Raw genomic sequence first — 21,114 nt, 5'->3', positions numbered from 1 at the left:
TGCATGCAGTGAAGAAGTCAAGTGTATTGTTTACTCACCAGTGTTTGTCTTCAGGGTGTGCAGGCAAAAGGCTTCCCCCAGGAAAAAAGACAAAGTGGGATGTGTATTTTTGTTGTTAGGGGAGGCAAATGAGGGTGTGTATATAGGTTACTGATAAGGTGGTGTAAATATAGGAATAAAAATGGTGGGTTAAACATGTTGATAGGCAGTGGATCCCTGTGGATGGAATCTTCCAGGGTCATTAGCTGTGACACCCTATAAATGGGGGGCCATTTTAACAACCTGGGGGAGGTGGTACTGATGTGTTATGCTGTTTGCTGAGGTGGAGGAATAAAGAACCAACTCTGTGACCCACCTTAAACCTGCCTGTGGATAATTTTTTGCTGTACCATCCAGCCGTAATTGTGGTCATTCTCACATGTCTGACTGAATATTTTGTATTTCATAGAACCATCAGCAGAGTAAACTATTGCAGCTGATGAGGGGGATAACATCCCACCAACACACAAGAGACGCAAACAACCATCAGCAGAGGATGGAGCATCTGGAGTCGGTGCCAGGAAACCTTCTTCCAAAAGTGAATTTTGAAACATTTTCATTTATTTGGAGTAACATAAGTAGATCTGGGTGTGTAAAATAAATTTAAAAAACGCACGCCTCAGTCTGGTGGCACCCTAGTACATTTAGTCAAGTAATGTATTAAATTACAAATTTGAGATACTTGTACTTAAATTTAGCCTTTTCTTTTCATATTACTTTTAAAGTTCCACTTTACTACATCTTAGAAGCAAATATTGCACTTTTTACTCCACTACATTTATCTGACAGCTATAGTTATTACCAGTTACACTGGAAATTATTATTTTTTTGCACAAAAATGAAGGGCTTATACAATATGGTTTGTTATAAATTCAAGTATTCATCAGTTTTAACATATATTGCTTATATTTGATTAATCAGTTGATTGACAGAAAATTAATTGATAACAATTTTGATAGTGGTTTCAGTTATTTTTCCAGTAAAATCATGTGGTTGCCGCTTTACAGCTGGTATGACATTTGCTGCGTTTCCTTTAAATCATTTCAATGTATTTATAATAATGTTCAGGTTTGGTCTGGACATTGTGAAGGTGTCACTTGGGCCTCTGGCTTACTGTGACCACAGTTCTCAATATTTTTACCGATCAAAGGATTAATGGAGAAAACAACCAGCATGAAAATAACCATCGGTTGCTGTCCTAAACAAAATATTACAAAATCCTACCTTTACGTTATTGTAATCATTCTTAATGCCGGTCATCGGGTCAGAATTTCTGTTATCTGGTTAGATTAGTCATAAAATGGAAACTATTTTTCATGGTGGAGTGCTGAGGATGAATCGAGTCTCACAGCCTGTGGAAAGAAGCTTCTTGTTAGTCTAGTGATGCAGCACTAAAACAAACAAGCTGGTCAGGCCTGGTATTATTTGTTGTGAGCGCCTGTTCATAAGTGGACAGCTCCAAGTACAGGTGTGAATGCCTTAGGATTTGATGACTCAGACCGCAGTCAGTGGTGGTCTTGGCCACACGTGACCACATTCTTTTAGCACTGTGTAAGCACATGTGTCCTGGACCAGATTGAAGCACCGCCTGTTCAACTGATATTTTCTGTAGAGTGCTGATCACACTAAGACTCATTATGGGCATAGCCCCTTCAGAAACGTCCATAATGCAAAATAATTAATAGAATAAATGTCTGAGGTAAAACACAGCCCTCTATGCACTCTCCCCTCTACTCCTCTCCTCTCCTTAGCAGCGGCGGTTAAAGTTCAACAGTGGGGGGGGACCCCTGGTGGAACGAGGAAGATGTAAGACACGTTTCACAGAGGCTCCGCTGGAATGATATTTTTTTTTTTTACACTTTTATATTACACTTTTGTATTTTTTCTGCCAGCTTTAAGCCTTAATACTGCAGCCTTTTACTATAGGTAAACTTATTTTTTTACTTGCGGACACTCTATGATGGCAGGCCGAGGGAGAAATTATGCTTCTAAAACAGGCTGCGACAGGCCCCAGCCATCACCTGAGCAGCTAGATGCTAATGCTAATGCCACTGTGGCGAGAGCGGGTGTGAGTGTGTGTTTGTGTGAGCGTGTGTATGTGTAGTGTGTGTCGTCAACAACGCCACCTGGGATTTTAACCCAGGAAATAGCCATACAAGGCCAACACTAGGGCTGCAACTAACGATTATTTTGGTTGTCGACTAATCTAACGATTATTTTTTCGATTAGTCACAATTATTTTCGACTTTACCTCATATTCTCAGAGCAAATTAAAAACCCATGAAACATGTATTTGAAAACATAATATTTTGAAACAACTGCATTTTTAAATTGTTATTTTAATGAAACATAAATTAACAAAATAATACATTAAAGTGCAAGTTGTGATAACAAAAACATAATGTACAAATAACTTTACTATACTATAACTATACCTTTTTGAAATATTGCTGCCAAGTCCAAAATTTCAAATAAAACTAGTAAATGTAAATAAAATAAAAAAAATCCAGTACAAATGACTGTATAATTCACAAATTCTTCAAATTGCAATGCAGGAATGTGAGCATATCAACATACTCAGGTGTGAGGCTGGCTCTCTTCTTGGAGGTTATGTTCCCAGCAGCTGAGAACAGTCGCTCAGAAGGAGTAGAAGTGGCAGGAATGCACAAGAATGACCAGGCTAATGATGCAAGACTTGGATATTTTGCTTCATTTGACTTCCACCAAGATAGGGGATTAAAGTACATCAGTACCTGCAATGGGACAACAGATGAAAATTAGGCTTGTGAAAAAGTATGGCATGTTACAGTTGATGTTAAATGTTAATTAATAAGAACTGTTCTTATTTAAACACATAAATCTTGCCTCGTTGGTGATAGCTTGGTTGTGAGCATCCTGTTCAGCAGTCTCACTGTCAGTATCTGTTGAGGAGTCACATCCAAACAGTGAATCAAGAGACCCATTTGAAGTTCTCTTAGCACATGTAATGGCTTCCTCATTCTCACTGGCACAGTGCCTCTTTGCAGTTTCTTCTTGCATGGACTGTAAGGCAAGAGATTGGACTTTACTTTGAAATTTCTGACACCAGGTTCAGTGTTCAGTTTCTGAAAACGCGGGTCCAGTGCAGCTGCAATGATCTGTGTGTTTGTGTTGTCATCTTTGACAGTGACTTCTCTGGACCAGCATGCAGTTGTCTCCTGTGAAGCAGCTGCCTGGAATGCCAGAAACAGAAGCTGTATCATAGGTGGTCTGAGTGGACTTCTGAAGCCCTCTGACCAGAGGAGGCAGGGCAGAGGCGGTAGCATAGGTTTCACCACTCAGGTAGACAGTGGCACTTTCAAAGGCCTCAAGGCCCACTGGTCTGGTTTCAGGTCGAGATGCTGTTTCCCTTTCTGTGTTACTGTTTGGGTTAGACAATGTTGCAGTCAGCGGCCATCTCTGTTCTAGCAGACGAGTCACCATGTAAAAGGTGCTATTCCACCTAGTAGAGACATCTTGGATAAATTTCTTCTCTGGGATTCCCATTTGTTTCTATTTGGTCTTCAGCTTGCTTGAGGCTAGTTCACTTCTTTTGAAGTGCTCTACAAGACACCTCGCTGCTCCTAGTGTTTTAGTGATCTGAGGATGTTTCAGAGCATGACCGATCACCTATTGTGGCCAAGTGTGGCCTGCACAGCGGACTGAATTCCACCCATGCTTTTCTTTCAAAATGTTTGCAGCCAGCACTGTGTCAACATTGGAGCCATTGTCATGGACAACAGCCACAATCTTGCTAGCAGGGACCTCAAACCTTGCCATGGCATACTCAATCCATGCAGCAATGTTAACTCCAGTGTGTCGTTCTTCCAGTGGCATGGTGGTGAGGCAGAAGCTAGTGAGTTCCCAGTCATCACTTAAAGTGACAAGTGATGCCAAAATATGCCTCTGTGGCAATACTGGTCCAGGCATCAGCTGTCAGGGCAATCTTGCTCTTAGTTGATTTAAGGACGTCTATAAGATAGATTAATGTTGAGTCGGTGTGTAACTATGCCAAAACAATGTCGGACTCCGTAGTTTTCTCCGGGCCCCTGCCAAACCTAACCAGTGATGACATGTTCAGCCGCATGTCATCATTCAACCGCTGGCTGTCAAGGTGGTGTCCAGCAAACGATGTGGGCTTTGTTGATAATTGCCGGACTTTCTGGGGAAAACCTGGTCTCATTAGGAGAGACGGCATCCATCCCACTTTGGACGGAGCGGCTCTCATCTCTAGAAATTTAACCCATTTCATTAGCCAACAACCAGCCTGACAACCCAGAGTTGAGACCAGGAGGCAGAGCTGCAGTCTTACACGCTTCTCTGAGCTTCCATTAGATCAGTTGCACACCCAAAACTTCATTGAGACTGTGTCTGCCCCCCTACCACCTAAATTAATTAAATTAATCAAATCAAAAGTCCACAGAAGAGGAGTTGTGCATGAAAATCTAATAAAAATTAACAGCAACTCTGCAATCTCAAAACAAGACAAGAGAATTAAATGCGGACTCCTAAATATCAGATCCCTGTCATCGAAAGCTGTACTAGTAAATGACTTAATTTCAGACTGTAATATTGATTTATTCTGTCTTACTGAAACTTGGCTGCATCCTGAAGAATATGTCAGCCTGAATGAATCCACTCCACCCAGTCATATTAATACTCACATTCCTCGAGGCTCCGGCCGAGGAGGTGGTGTTGCAGCTATTTATGACTTAAGTCTGTCAATCATTCCTAAACCTAAATTAAATTATAACTCATTTGAAAGCCTTGTTCTGAGTCTTTCACATCCAACGTGGAAAACTTTACAGCCAGTTCTATTTGTTGTAGTGTATCGGGCACCTGGTCCTTACTCAGAATTTTTATCTGAATTCTCTGAGTTTTTATCAAGTCTAGTCCTCAAATCAGATAAAGTAATTATTGTAGGTGATTTTAATATTCATGTGGATGTCGTTAATGATAGCCTTAGTACTGCATTTATCTCATTATTAGACTCCATTGGCTTCTCTCAGTGTGTACATAAACCAACTCACTGTTTTAACCACACCCTTGACCTTGTTCTAGCTTATGGTATCGAGATTGAAAATCTAACAGTTTCTCCACAGAATCCTCTTTTATCAGACCATCACTTAATAACTTTTGAAGTTCTATTACTGGACTACACACCATTAGGCAAAAACTCCTTCACTAGATGTCTATCTGATAGTGCTGTAGCTAAATTTAAGGAAATTATACCGCTGGCACTAAATTCAATGCCATGTCTTAATGTAATAGAGGACTCCTCCGCTAACCTCAGTTCCTCACAAATCGATCATCTTGTTGATAGCACTGCAGGCTCATTGCGAACAACACTGGACTCTATTGCCCCCCTGAAAAGGAAACCTATAAAGCACAGGAGGTTAGCACCCTGGTATAACTCGGATACCCGCAAATTGAAGCAAACATCACAGAAATTTGAAAGGAAATGGCGTTCCACCAACTTGGAAGAATCCCGCTTAGCCTGGAAAGATAGCCTTAAAATATATAGGAAGGCCCTCCGCAATGCCAGAGCAAGCTATTACTCGTCATTAATAGAGGAAAACAGAACAACACCAGGTTTCTTTTCAGCACTGTAGCCAGGCTGACAGAAAGTCACAGCTCTACTGAACCATGTATTCCTACAACGCTCAGTAGTAATGACTTCATGAGCTTCTTTAATGATAAAATTTTAACTATTAGAGACAAAATCCATCATCGCTTGCCCTCAACTGGCACTATTGTATCTTTAAACACAGGAACCTCAGAAACAGTTGTAAATTCTGACTTATATTTAGACTGCTTCTCTCCCATCGACCTCCACCAACTAACTTCGATGGTTTCTTCATCTAGACCAACAACTTGTCTCCTAGACCCCATCCCAACTAGGTTGCTGAAAAAACTTTACCTTTAATTAGCACATCTCTACTAGAAATGATCAACCTGTCTCTATTAACAGGATATGTACCACAATCCTTTAAACTAGCTGTAATTAGACCGCTTCTTAAAAAGCCTAATCTTGATCCAGAAGCTTTAGCCAACTATAGACCTATATCCAACCTCCCTTTCCTCTCCAAGATCCTTGAGAAAGCAGTCGCCAACCAGCTATGTGACTTTCTTCAAAAAAATAGTTTATATGAGGATTTTCAATCAGGTTTTAGAGCACATCATAGCACAGAGACGGCACTGGTGAAAGTTACAAATGACCTCCTAATCGCTTCTGACAAAGGACTTGTCTCTGTCCTGGTCTTACTAGATCTTAGTGCTGCATTTGATACCATTGATCATCACATTCTACTACAGAGACTGGAACACTTAATTGGCATTAAAGGACCCGCATTAAACTGGTTTAAGTCCTATTTATCGGATCGATTTCAGTTTGTACATGTTAATGATGAGTCATCCCTGTATACCAAGGTTAGTCATGGTGTTCCTCAAGGCTCCGTGCTTGGACCCATACTATTCACCTTATATACGCTCCCTCTAGGAAATATAATTCGGAAACACTCCATAAACTTTCATTGTTATGCAGATGATACACAGTTATACCTATCAATAAAGCCAAATGAAACTAATCAGCTTACTAAACTCCATGCATGTCTCAAGGACATTAAGACCTGGATGACCTGCAATTTTCTGCTGTTAAACTCAGATAAAACCGAAGTTATAGTACTTGGTCCTAAACACCTTAGAGATGCATTATCTAATGATATAGCGAGTTTGGATGGCATTAACTTGGCCTCCAGCACCACCGTCAGGAATCTGGGAGTTATCTTTGATCAAGATATGTCCTTCAACTCCCACATAAAACAAATTTCAAGGTCTGCATTTTTTCATCTACGTAACATTGCAAAAATCAGGCCCATCCTGTCTCAAAAAGACGCAGAAAAGCTAGTCCATGCATTTGTCACTTCCAGACTGGACTATTGTAATTCTCTATTATCAGGCTGCCCTAACAAGTCTCTAAAGAGTCTCCAGCTGGTCCAGAATGCTGCAGCAAGTGTACTGACAGGAACTAAGAAAAGAGATCATATTACTCCTGTACTGGCCTCTCTGCACTGGCTCCCTGTAAAATCAAGAATAGAGTTTAAAATCCTTCTCCTCACTTACAAAGCTGTCAATGGTCAGGCACCATCATATCTCCAGGAGCTCATATTACCCTATCACCCAACTAGAGCATTACGCTCCCAGAACGCAGGATTACTTGTAGTTCCTAAAGTCTCCAAAAGTAGAATGGGAGCCAGAGCCTTCAGTTATCAAGCTCCTCTTCTGTGGAACCATCTTCCTGTTTTGGTCCGGGAGGCGGACACCCTCTCTACCTTTAAGAGTAGACTTAAGACCTTCCTCTTCGATAGAGCTTATAGTTAGGGCTGGTCCAGGACAGGCCCAGGCCTGTCCTGGACCAGCTCTTAGTTATGCTGCTATAGGCCTAGTCCGGGGGACAATGACACACTGAGCTTCTCTCTCCTCCCCTCTCCTCTCCTCTCCATCTGTATACATTATGCCTGTATACATGCCCCATCTCTGCATGTCACTGACTTACTTCTTCCCCGGAGTCCTTGTGCTTTCTAGTCCTACAGGCTCCCTTGGATCCTGGCCGCGCCCGGGTCGTGGATCGTGGATGCGCCCACTGCTATGGCCCTGCCTGATCGTGGATGCGCCCACTGCTATGGCCCTGCCTGATCGTGGATGCGCCTACTGCTATGGCCCTGCCTGATCGTGGATGCACCTACTGCCATGACCCTGCCTGACACCCACCACTACTGTCGCTAATATTAGTCACATCTCTGTTACATACGTTCCACTACTATTATCGTACTGCATTGCTACATACCATCCTTGCCATTGATCACTACTACTGTTATCACTAGTAATCACATTTCCGTGTGCATTTCATCATTATTGCTGTAATACATCTTTGTGTACTTTCACTCCTGTCAACCATCGCTTATAATTGAATACATTGTGATCTCGTTGATCTGCTCTGTACATGCGACATCTATTGCACGTCTGTCCGTCCTGGGAGAGGGATCCCTCCTCTGTGGCTCTCCCTGAGGTTTCTTCCGCATTTTTTTTCCCTGTTAAAAGGGCTTTTTTTTTTTTTTTTTTTTTGGGGCAAGTTTTTCCTCACTCGAATCGAGGGTCGAAGGACAGAGGGTGTCGTCTCTGTACAGATTGTAAAGCCCTCTGAGGCAAACTGTGATTTGTGAATTTGGGCTATACAAATAAAATTTGATTTGATTTGATTTGATTTGGTCCCCTTCTTCTCTGCCTTTGACCCTCGCTCAGGATTTATTCCCAGGAAAACTCTTAAAGAAATGGATTTTTTTTTTAGCTACACAAGTAATGAAATGAATGAAACTGACAGAGTAACATGCAGACCAAGTTGAGATGGAAAAATCCTTGTAAATCCAATTTGAGCATTGTTCCATTACAAGACAACTACTATAATAAAGTAACATTTGTAAATCATTTTATCCATTAATAATCTGGTTAAAAATCTGATATAAGAGACTGATCAGCCAGTCACCGGTCATGACCGATCAGCTGAAAATCGGCTGGTCTTAATTGGGGACAAATAAAATCGACCATGAAATGATCAAATTGCCATACTTAATACTGTCCAATTCAGCTATTGCATTAATAATGCTACGACTTAATGTTTCAAATGGTTTCCATTTGCATCTCAGTCATGTGAGTTTGTCAGCTGAAATACGTCTTACACTATACACTCACCAGCCACTTCATTAAGTACACCTGTGCAATCTAATGCAATCCAACACAACAGCTCTGTCAAAGGTGATAAGTGAAGGTGATAATTATACTTTATGTTTATTATTGAGGTTGTAGTGGGTGGTGCTGGTGTACTGGAGTGCAAGAAAAGTGTTCCTAATATTTTGTCCTCCTCAATGTATGGTTAAACTCCAGGGTCCAGAAGAAATCAGGAAAAGCTTGCACACTGATCAGACAAAAGGAATGTCCACTCCAAAGGTTGATGGATGTCACAGTTCCATTTTAAATGGTCCATCAAAAATATATAAACAGGTATTATACAGCTGATATATATTTTAGTATATATTTTTGACCGACCATTAAACATTTATAAAGTGTAAGGACAGCATTCAATATAATGCACTCAAGTACACCACCAACATTCACTATGACCTCAATAATAAACAAAGTATAATCATCACCTTTCTGACAATGTCAACAAAAACTGAAAACGTAAAAGCTTCGTAAAAGAAGAATGTATATTATATTGCACAGATGTGCCTAATGAAGTGTCTGGTGAGTGTATTTACAATGTCCAACTTAATAAACAGCGACACAATATGCTCTATACATAACATTTCAAAACATAAACAAAGAGTTGCTTACCTTTGTATGAATTTCAGGGTGACTGACATCTCCTTTGGGTATTTTATGTTTAAAACATAAAACAAAGAGAAAGTGTAGCTCAGGGCCACAATGAGGGAGTTGATATGGTCATTGACAACTTCCTGATCGACAGCAATCTTGAATCGTTGATAACCTTAAACACAGAATAACTTAGATATTAGAAGATAGAAAATATTAACAAAAAAAAGAAAAACAAAGCACATCCACTTCAGAAAACCACTGCAAACATAATTATTTAAATCTGGCTACCTTATATTACAAGTGGTGTAGCCTTTGTTCAACAAAGTGCTGCATTTTAATTTATTTTTTAACTTTGACTGCAAAAAAACAAAGAAAAAGTGTTCCAATTGTCTTAGCTAAGTACAAGTACTTAGTTACTGTACTTAAGTAGTTTTTTGGAGGTTTTTATATTTATCAGGACTTTTACGCCACTACATTTACATTGGATGAAGTAGAAGTATTTTTAAGCATGCAGCTTAACTTAATTTGACTGGCACTTTGCACAGAGAGTAAAGAGTAAAAAGTAGGAGTAAAGAGTAAGAGTTAACGGTAAAGAGTAGTCGATAAGAGTAAGTGAAATCCATAACATGCATGCCTAAATATTATACAGACTACATACCCATGATAAGGATGCAAGGGGTGCTTGGGATGCTCAGTCCAGCAGCAGTTGACTCCTGTTGTTGGAAAATAAAATATCAAAGAAACACGAATGTCATGAACTTTGTTTCCAATGTACTGTATACAGTACAGTCATACTTACATCATAAATTACTAGGTAGTAGTAACTACAATAAGCCTAAACCTCGAAAGCTCATTTTTTGCCCAGTTTTTGTTAAGAGCTTTGAAGTACATCTAAAACTCATTTTTAGCTCTTATACAAACTGATAATCCTTGTATCAAGAGCTCTGTCAGAGCGAAAAGATACTTTAAGATGTAAAAAAGAAAAAAGTTTGTTTTTTGGCTCATTAAAAAAGTTACTGTGTACCTTTAACATTAGAACCCTTTGGTTTTCATTTCATGAATATTGAAACATATTTCACCAAGAGATATCGTTGTTAGGTTGAGGAGCAGGGAGGCACGTAAATAAAAAGGCAGCAGCTAAGGAATTCCATTTGTCAGGAAACAAACCAAATACGTGGGATATTAATGATTTCTTTATAAATTTGTTTTAAACAAGGTGAGAGAGATAGGTGAAAGAGCCATAGCCCATACATAAAGGGGCTTTTTTATTTTTTTTGTGAAGGGAAATTAAAATCACATTTTCCTTTTTTTGTGGGTGTGTCCAAAGTCTGTGAAAATACTGATGCATCTTGTGTTCATTTTCTGGGGTTTAAATCCATTACAAAAAATAGGTCTAATGAATATCTGCAAAACAAAAACAACATAATAAAAAGTATAAACCTACCTCACTTTGGCAGAAAAGGAGATCAGGCTTTTCCTTGAAGAATTTCGCAATGCCTGAGATCAGCTGTACTGGATCTTCACCTGGTGGCATCTTCATCCCATTTAAGTCGAGGAAGTCTTTGATGCTCTTTCCCTTTCTGGACATTTCTTCTGCCAGCTTTGTTTGCACTGGTAAGCCAAGGAGGTTACATGTGTGGTCAAACAGGTGAACAGCTTCAAAAAGGAAGGGCCACTCTTCCAGTACTGTTTTTACAGTGCTTCCTTTGTTGATAGTTGCACGCTGGATGGAATATGTTTCAGTCATCAATTTGCGAACACATGACTCCTGAAGACGACGGGTTTTGAAGGCACTTTTCAAGTCATCTTGTTTAGACTCTAGTTCTGCTATATCCTCAATAGCAGGCTGCCACTCCACACACCCATAATGATCTGAGAGTGTGGACTTTTTCCTCACTGGGTCTTCACCCTCTGCTGGCCTCTTTGTTGAGCTGAAGGTAAATGGCCTTCTAATATTTTCAAGTCTGTTTTCTAGCTGTATGAAGAGAGCATCATATCCTGTTCCAATGACTTTAGTTCCATTGAGCTCTCTGTCTTGAAAAGAGCAGGGATATTGTTGTACAATCTTCTTGGCAATCTCCCGCAGCTTTGCTCTTCCAGGCCTTCCACGCTCTTTACTGAGTAAATTGTCAATGACTACACGAACCAGCTCTCTTCTCTCTTTAGGCTTTGGTCTCTTCTTTTCACTTAAGGCAAGCATGAGGTTCGGGGGCATTTTGTGCCATGGTACATCATATGTCTCCGGGGATGGAGAATCCTCCAGGGGACCAGGTGTCGGAGGTGGAGTTTGGGGCAGATGGGCATCGTGTTGCAGAGATGTCGAAGCAGAGCCAAGTACAGCTTGTGACTCTATGGATAACATACATCACCAAAAATTAATGAAATGACCGATGTTACATTTATATATAAGATTTAAGCTATAACAATCCAGGTATGGTATGAATAAATGCATGTCACCGGCAGTATGTTTTACAAAACCACATTGCACTGGTTTAGCTAATAAAGTGTTATGAACAAGCTGAAACAAAAGTTGTCTAAATGTAGTCAAACTGTTTATCTTAAAAATCAGCCAGCAGCTAGGTTTAGAATTTGCCAATTTTAAAGATTCGTGTCAATGCTTTCTAAACTTGACAATATTTTGATGTTTTGATGTCATGTATTATTTATTTATTGACATTTTACATTTGTTTCCAGTGAGATATAACCGAGAATAGTGAATTATATAGTGAGTATAGAGAATAGTGAATTATATAATTATTCCAAGTCTGTAACAATGGTAACCTGTGGATTATAGGACATACAGATGGTACAGTGCAAAAAGATTTGGTTTATAAATGTAAAAACTTACCTGCACTGAAAGCTTGAATTAGTCTTCTCCGCTGAATGAGTGGCAGAATTCCATCGACATCCTCAGTCTTCACATAGTTAAGGTCATCTACATTGTTTACTCCAATCTCCTCCAGTCTTGCCATGAGTGAGTCCATTACATGATTACTGAGCAATGGCATAGCTTTCTGAACTAATTCTTTCACAAGCTCCATAGTGGCATATGCTTGAGTGGGATGAGTAACCTTGCACCTCTGTGGTAAAAAGAAAGTGGAGCATAATCATTAAGCTTGTCAAGACTTTCACAAATAAGCTTATCAGAACTATTTTTGTCGATTTCATAGACGGCAAGCTCAGGTACCCAGCTGGCAGTTTTCCCCCGCAGCAAAAGCAGGACAGTTGTTTCACTTTTGATAACAATGCTTGCTATTTCCCCCAACTGTAGTTGTCTTTTGGTATATCTATGTACAACAAGCATACCATTTGCATATGAAGTGCCTTTAACTTGCACTTTATCTGTAACAACTGAGTTAGATGAGTTAAGTCCAAAGTCTGCAACTGCTGCCCTTATGCCACCATCATAGAGCTCTGGATAAAAGCTAGTGGAGTCTGACACCTGAACCTGGGGGCTGAAAAAACTGCCCCGACTCTGATAAGCCTGAAACAGCTGATGTCTCTCAGCGAGTGACTTAGTGACATTTCTGAAGTTTTGACTTGACCTGATACATCTTTTAAAATAGCTATGCTTACTTTCAAAGCGCATGGTCCAAGTTTGTATGAGTGGACCAAACTGTAGACTCAAGTCTGCATAGTGAAGAAGATAGTGGTGTTTTGGTCTCAGATTTGAATGTGGGAATAACTCTTGCCTCATTTCCACATACTCTTCAGTCAGTACCTTCATGTAAGCAATCTGAGACTCTGAGAGGCTAGGTGCATAGACAAATTCAACTAACTCCCTCAGAAGAAGTACCAGCTGCCAGACAGCATTGTCAGCATCTTTAATTCTGTCATGTACCAAAATAGGCAGGAACCGCAATAGCCACCTGTTTTGGGCTGCATGGCCTCCAAGCTTTTTTCCTTTGTGTGGAATAGCATTTGGCTTGTTGCTGCTTTCATCTGGAAATAATTTGAGTCTGTCATTTAGTGACTGGTAACTGAACCACTTCTCTTCTTTAATTAAGCACTGCAAACGCATTGCCAGGTCATAGTCCACAACACCCTCGAACAAGTCATGTGCTAAACAGGGCGGCAGTCCAGGCTGGCACACGTGGAAATGTGAGAGTTTGTTGAAAACACTGTTGCCTTCAATGCCCCGATGCATGGTCACTTCAGGGTGACTCTCCAAAAACTGCACAGACTCATTATAATCAGCAGGATCTCTATGAGTGAAAACTGTGAGAGGGTTAGACAGAAACACATCTTTTGTGACTAGACAGTATCTACAGAAATACTGAGCAAAACTGAAATTTTCTGTAAACCCACCAATCATGTGGGAGCCCAGATTATCTCCCATTATGCATGCAACAGTACCTCTGTATATCTTATCCTCAAAAGATATGCCCTTTTCCTCCAGCTCACACAAGTCTGACACAAGCTCACTGAAAACTTTATCCACTCCAAAATATTTACAGTCTTTCTCTGTACAGAGCAGTACCAACTGGATTTGATCAACAGTTGATCTGATGTGTGGATAGAAATTTCCAAGAGTGAAGTACACAGCTAAAACTTTGTGCTTTGCTTGGCAGATCCAAGAGGATTAGCCACCTCGAAAGCGTCTTGAAAAATCATCACCTTTAAAGAATCTGGGTCTGTGGCAAACATTGCATTAGATCTAATGGCATGCCCATCAGTGAAATCACAAAGTGTACTATCTTCAACATGAATAGGGTTAAAACTCTGCTGAGTTTCTCTTCCCTTTTTCAGCATTGCTCTGAGGCTATCCAGTAATGGAATGTAATGATAGTGTCTCCTCTGCCCTCTATCATCGTAGCCAAGTGTGACTTCAACAGGCTGAACATAGTTAAAGTGCGACTTGTAATACTGCAGCCTTCGATGGTGTGTAGTTAAAGGACCACTTGCATGTAAGGCCTCATGCATAGGGCTCCGCTCATATACACTCTTCCCCAGACATGTTAATGTTTCTGTTGGAACACCATACTGTTCAAGTTCTTGAGCTAGCACATCCATTGTATACTCCTGTTGAATATCCTGAAGAGTTTTCATCTCATCCCTTACTTTGGTCTACATTACTCACATCACTTCCCTCATTCTCTGCAACATGTGCCCTCTCACCTGGAAAATGCTGTTCTGCAGCTTCACACAGATGAACAGGTGCTATCTGGGTGACACTCCACCCTCTGTGATATCTGGACAGATGAGATGAAAAGGATGTCTTTACATTAAATGTCTTAGAACATCCATCAAAGGGACAAGTTACAGTCAGACCCTCTTGTATGTGGTCACTCAAGTGAGACACCAGCCGTTTAACATCTGCATATTCTCTGCTGCAAAAATTTAACAAACACTTCAACTGCACAGACACACTCCGGTTCCAAGTTTGTCTGATCCCTGTGTCTGGGTGTGTTCGTGACATGTGAACAGCAAGGCAGTTGAATGAGGAAAACCTTCTTCCACAATCTTTATGGCCACATGATAAAAGTACGTTATTAAGATGTCTGTGTGATCTGCAGTGCTTCAGATATTCTGTCAATGAGACGCATTTAAATTCACAGACATTACAAGCCAACATGATGGCACTCGTTAACTGGCGTCAGCCAGTTAACTATCTTTAGCAGGCCCAACTTTAGCAAGCCAAAACAGACGGCTAATGGCTAACGTTAAGTTATCATTTCTGTATCATGACCGAATAGGTGGATCGACTGAGGCTGGGGCTATGGTAACTTTAGCCCGTTCTCTCGCTTACTGGTGTTAGCTGGTTAGCTACTGTGGCAGACCCAACTCTTAACGTTACAGGCTAATGTCTAAGTTAGCATTGTGTGGCTTTATACGTCAATGTTAACGGTAACGTTAAAGACAGGTTCAGACAGACTGGACAACTCTTTCTGATTAAAACTATACAGACATATATATACTATATTATTTTAGTTCAAGAAAATATAATTTGTACCACAGAAGTGCAATAAAGGTTTCCCCAACTCCGCAGATGAAACTTGAAACTTGATGCCCTCCGCTGACCACTTCTTCTTTCAGACGTTAGCACGTAACGGTGCTTCATGCTCCCACAATGCAATGCGTCCTTAAAAAATACGGTTAAAACGCCTGTAAAAAAATATTAAGGAAAATTCCTTCACATTAACACGGTACATTGTGCCGTATATTTACGGACTTTTCTTACAGTGTGCTCTTACATTAACACAAAAAACATCATTCAAACATAATCTGTCATGATCCTCATGGCAGCCCTATCTTCTCCCTTCATGTGTGTGTTGTCATTCCCTGTCACCCTGTCTGTTCTGTGTGTGTGTGCTTGTGGGCGTGGTCTCCCTCCACAGGCAGCGCCAGGTGCAGCCACTCCAGCAATCAGCCCTGCTATAAAGACTCTGGATTCACTCCTGCTCGTCGCCAGATTGTTTCATCTGTACTCCTGGTTGTGTGCTTCCTGACTCCACCGTGTTTTTTGCCCTTTGTCCTGTGATTAGCCAGTGTAGCTAATTCTGCTGTGTTTTTGCCTACCTGCCTGCCTGTGGACCTGCCTGCCTGCAGCCTGCTCACCTGTTCCCTCCTCAGTGTGAGACGCCACGTTGAGACTCTCACTCACCTTCACTGGAGATTTTCACGAACCACTATTGGATCCTGGGACTACACTCACCACTCCTCCCCCTTGCACTCGTGTTTCACGTGAGATCATTAAAAGACTTGTTATTTTCTGCTGAAACCCCACCTGTGCCTAATCTCCCCCCAGCAGTACCAGTGAGCGCCTTCCACCCCCGTAAGCCATTCGTTCCAGCCCCTGAACGTTACGACGGTAACTTAGGTGACTGTAAGTCTTTCCTTTTCCAGTGCTCTCTAGTTTTTGAATTACAACCACTGACCTATAGTACTGACCGAGCTAAGATAGCTTATGTGTTGGGTTTGCTCACGGGGAGGGCTAGGGCCTGGGGGACGGCTTTTTGGCATAATCCACTCACTGCCAGTGCCACTTTTGAGCTATTTTCCAATGAAATGACTTCTGTTTTTGACCATCCCATTACCAGCCATGACGCTAGCAACCGGCTGCTGAGCTTGCGCCAGGGTTCCTTAAGTGCAGCTAATTACTCAGTAGAGTTCTGTACCCTAGCAGTTGAACTGGGTTGGGACGACAGAGCACTTCAGAGTATTTTTCTGAAAGGTCTGAACGAAGCTGTGAAAGACTGTTCAGTGGGTAGGGCAGAGACTGACACATTGCAGGAGCTAATTGCATTAGCCATAAAAGTAGACAATAGGCTAAGGGAGCGACGCAGAGAGAGAGCACAAGTAGTATATTCCCCTGGTACTGCTGCTTAACCTACTGCTCCTCATGGGCCATCTGATACCCAGACGGCAAACAATAACCAGCCTGTTGCTTCCCCAAGACAAGAGGAACCCATGCAGTTGGGTCGGAACCGGTTAACACCAGCAGAGCGCAGTCGGCGCTTCAAGGAAGGACTGTGTATCTACTGCGGACAACCTGGACATCAACTCGCCACCTGCCCACAACGGTTAAACCCAAGGCCTCACCAGTCGCAGTCGGGGTTCTGGTGAGTAGCACTGTGGTTCCCATGTTACCCCGTAAACGCATCAACATAGATGCTGTTATTTTGCTAAATGGTAAAAGTTTAAGAATAGAGGCCCTAGATGATTCGGGCTCTGACTCCAACCTGCTAGATTCCCAGTTTGTTGAACAATCCCAGATTAAATCCTTCACCATTGATACACCCCTTGTGGTCAATGCGTTAAATGGTCATTTATTGGCTCACATCACACATCAAACTGAGACACTATCACTGTTACTAGCTGGTAATCACCGTGAACAGCTAGCCTTTCATGTCATGTCATCATCTCACGCCCCTCTAGTACTCGGGTTACCCTGGCTCCAGAAACATAATCGACTGGGCAGCCGGTAGAATCACTAGTTGGAGTTCTTTCTGTCATTCCTCTTGTCTCAAGTCTGCTCTTTCCCCATGTTCAAATAAACCCAGTGTTGCCTCACCAGAGCCTCCTGATATCTCCTCTGTACCACCTGTGTATCACGACCTAGCTGAGGTGTTCAGCAAGCAGAGGGCCCAATCTTTACCACCTCACAGACCTTACGACTGCGCCATTGAACTACTGCCTGGAGCCCCGCTTCCCACCAGCAGGCTCTACAACCTCTCCGCTCCAGAGCGAGAAAGCATGGAAACCTACATAACGGACTCCCTGAACTCAGGTATCATACGCCCCTCCTCTTCTCCTCTTGGTGCCGGGTTCTTTTTTGTGGGCAAGAAAGATGGGACCCTGAGACCCTGCATTGACTTTCGGGGTTTGAACAATATCACAGTTAAAAATAAATATCCATTACCCCTCATTAACTCTGCTTTTGAACCCCTCCATGGCGCTACAATTTTCACCAAGCTGGACCTGCGTAGTGCCTACTACCTGGTGCGTATAAGGGAAGGAGATGAGTGGAAAACAGCATTCAACACACCCCTGGGACACTTTGAGTACCTTGTTATGCCGTTTGGATTAACAAATGCACCGGCCATCTTCCAGGCTATGGTTAACGATGTACTAAGAGACTTCCTAAACCATTCAGTGTTCGTATATCTTGACGACATTTTGATTTTCTCCCACAACCTCGAGGAGCACATTGTGCATGTGCGACAGGTTCTGCAGAGGTTGTGGGAGAATAAATTGTTAAAGGAGAGAAATGTGAGTTTCATGTCACTTCTGTTTCCTTCCTGGGATACATTCTGGAGAGCGGGAGGGTGAGGACCGATCCTGCTAAGGTCCAAGCGGTGGCAAGCTGGCCTCAACCCGAGTCACGCAGACAGCTCTAGCGGTTCCTGGGCTTCGCAAATTTCTACAGGCGTTTCATCAGAAACTACAGTCAGGTAGTGGCCCTGTTAACCCAACTCGCATCTCCCTCAGTGTCATTTGTCTGGTCTCCTTGGCCGCCGTCCTGGTTCAAACAGACCCTGCCCGCCAGTTCGTGGTCGAGGTCGACGCATCTGACGTGGGTGTTGGCGCAGTGCTGTCTCAAAGAGCTGCAGGTGACAACAAGCTACATCCCTGTGCATTCTTTTTCAAGAAACTGTCACCTGCAGAGAGAAACTACAACGTGGGTAACCGGGAACTGCTTGCTGTGAAGTTGCCGCTCGAGGAGTGGAGACACTGGCTGGAGGGGGCGGACTCACCTTTCACGGTATGGACAGATCATAAGAATTTGGCTTACATTGAAAGTGCTAAACGGTTAAATTCTCGCCAAGCCCGGTGGGCTTTGTTCTTTGGACAGGCCACCTGAGCCAGACACTATCCTCCCTTCATCCTGTCTTATCGGCTCCCTGACTTGGGAGATTGAGTCCTTGGTAAGGACAGCACTTCGCTCTAACCCAGATCCTGGTGGTGGTCCCCAGGGTCGTATGTTTGTGCCTGTCTCTGTCCGCCCTCAGGTCCTCCAGTGGGGTCACACATCCCGGTTCGCCTGCCATCCCAGTACTTTCCGCACCTTGACTCTGCTACAACGCCACTTCTGGTGGCCAACTATATCATCGGACACCCGTGAGTATGTCAAGGCCTGTACTGTGTGTGCCCGAGGGAAGGCGACCCATCGGCCACCTGCTGGTCTCATCCGTCCGCTCCCAGTGCCTGGCCGTCCATGGTCCCACATTGCTTTGGATTTCGTGACCGGATTACCTCCCTCCCAAGGTAAAGACACTATACTAACGATTGTGGATCGTTTCTCCAAAGCTGTACATTTTGTGGCCCTTCCTAAACTGCCCTCTGCTGCTGAAACGGCGGAACTGTTGGTGGATCATGTGTTCTGGATCCATGGGATTCCAGCTGACATTGTGTCAGACAGAGGCCCCCAGTTTATGTCAAAGGTGTGGAAGGAGTTTTGCCGGGCACTGGGCGCTACGGTGAGCTTATCATCGGGTTACCACCCTCAATCCAACGGCCAAACAGAGAGCCAACCAAGATCTGGAGATCTGTTCCCTTCCCAGGAGCAGGACATCGCCGTACCATCGGTCCAGCTCAACCTTCGCAGGATCCGCAGAATCTGGAGGGAGTCCAGAGCAGCTCTCCTCCGCACCCAGGACCAGAACCGAAGGTTGGCTGACCGGCGGCGTACTCCTGCCCCAGAGTACAAACCGGGACAAAATGTTTGGTTAAATGCTAAGGACATTCCCCTTAGTGTGGCTTCAAAGAAACTCTCTCCCAGATTCATTGGTCCATTTGAAGTGGAGACCATTGTTAATCCCTCTGCTGTTCGCCTCAGGCTCCCTGCGTCTTTGAAGATTCACCCTACCTTCCATGTTTCCCAGTTAAAACCTGTCTCCACCAGTACTCTGTGCCCTCCTGCCGTCGCCCCACCACCCTGACTTTCACTCACCTTCACTGGAGATTTCACGAACCACTATTGGATCCTGGGACTACACTCACCACTCCTCCCCCTTGCACTCGTGTTTCACGTGAGATCATTAAAAGACTTGTTATTTTCTGCTGAAACCTGTAGTTTGAGTCGTGCTTTTGGGTCCAGATTCGGTACAAACCATAACATCATCATCAAATTGTATTTAACACCTTTTACTGCTGTAAATAATGTATCCAACTAGTGGTGAACATGAATAACTGCAGTGAATATCCAAAGAATAGACACTGAAAATTATAATAACAATCAAACCAGCGACCAAATTCACAGAACATCAGAAGATCAACATGAATAGTCATCTCTCTCACACTCACACTCACACACACACACACACACACACTCACACACACACACACACACAGAGTGTGTGTGTGTGTGTGCATGGGGATGTTTTCCATCTATTGGATGAACATAATCTAGTATTTACCCTTTCATTTCCTGTGGCAGTCATTTTTGACCGGGAACACCACAGGTGTTATAAAATTGTTGATCACCACTTTCATTGAATTTTGAGTGGTCTAATCAACTTTGTATGTCCAAATGCCTAGTGTGGAGGATATCATAAGGCCTTGAGGCAATCAGAGGAAAAATACAATTTTTATGATATTATGAAGTTGTAAATCGGTCAGATTTGACCCGAACACCACAGGAGGGTTAATTTGCTTACAATTTTGTGTGTTTTATTCAACTTTTGTACACTCTTGTCGTTCCCGGTCAAAAATGACCGGTCATTAGAAATGAATGGGGGAGACTACAATAAGTGTAAAATGATGAGCTCAGGTACATCCTCTTTTGTCAGATGGACACACGCACACACACACACACCTTGGGTTCCCTGACAACCACTACGGGAACCTTTGCCCAGTAGAGTCTCTCTCCCACGGGAACAACACCTGTTGGCAGTTCTCACAGACAGTTGCAACATAGTTTCAATAATATTGAACTTCTCTAGTAGCTTTGGTATATAACGCTTTTTTGAGGCCTTGCTCGCAGTTCATTGTGTGGCAGCACCATGGCAGATCGATATACCATAAGTGAGGCTCTTGATTATATATTTGATCACCACACTGGTGAGGAGGAGAGAGGCCAGGAAACTGGCAGTGAGGATGGATTAGAGGAGGAAGTGTCAGAAGCTGAAGATGACACGGAATATAATCCAGACCAAGAAATAACTGATGGGGAGGAATCCGGTGATGAAGAGGATGGCCATGCTGAGGCTGCTGTCACATTCAAGTCAAAGAATGGGAACTTAT

General features: G+C 42.6%; 1 protein-coding gene across 2 annotated transcripts in view; it reads left to right on the top strand.

The window, feature by feature from the left end:
• LOC311253932 (uncharacterized protein) overlaps positions 1-3,222 on the top strand; it is a 34,909-nt gene extending 31,687 nt beyond the window's left edge. Inside the window, exons 4-5 of one of the 2 annotated variants that reach the window (XR_014622062.1) lie at positions 449-577; positions 3,206-3,222. The gene's annotated coding sequence lies outside the window, so the exon portion shown is untranslated. Of the gene's footprint in view, positions 1-448; positions 1,754-3,205 lie in introns of those variants that run through there. The other variant, XR_014622063.1, reaches the window with a different exon arrangement.
• The last annotated feature ends 17,892 nt before the right edge of the window (positions 3,223-21,114 follow it).

Source organism: Pagrus pagrus (assembly GCF_965226575.1).
Source record: "Pagrus pagrus genome assembly, contig: HAP1_SCAFFOLD_75, whole genome shotgun sequence".
In the NCBI taxonomy this organism is placed as follows: Eukaryota; Metazoa; Chordata; class Actinopteri; order Spariformes; family Sparidae; genus Pagrus; species Pagrus pagrus.
The sequence above is the reverse complement of the archived record's forward strand: the minus strand, read 5'-3'. Positions and strand labels throughout refer to the sequence as shown.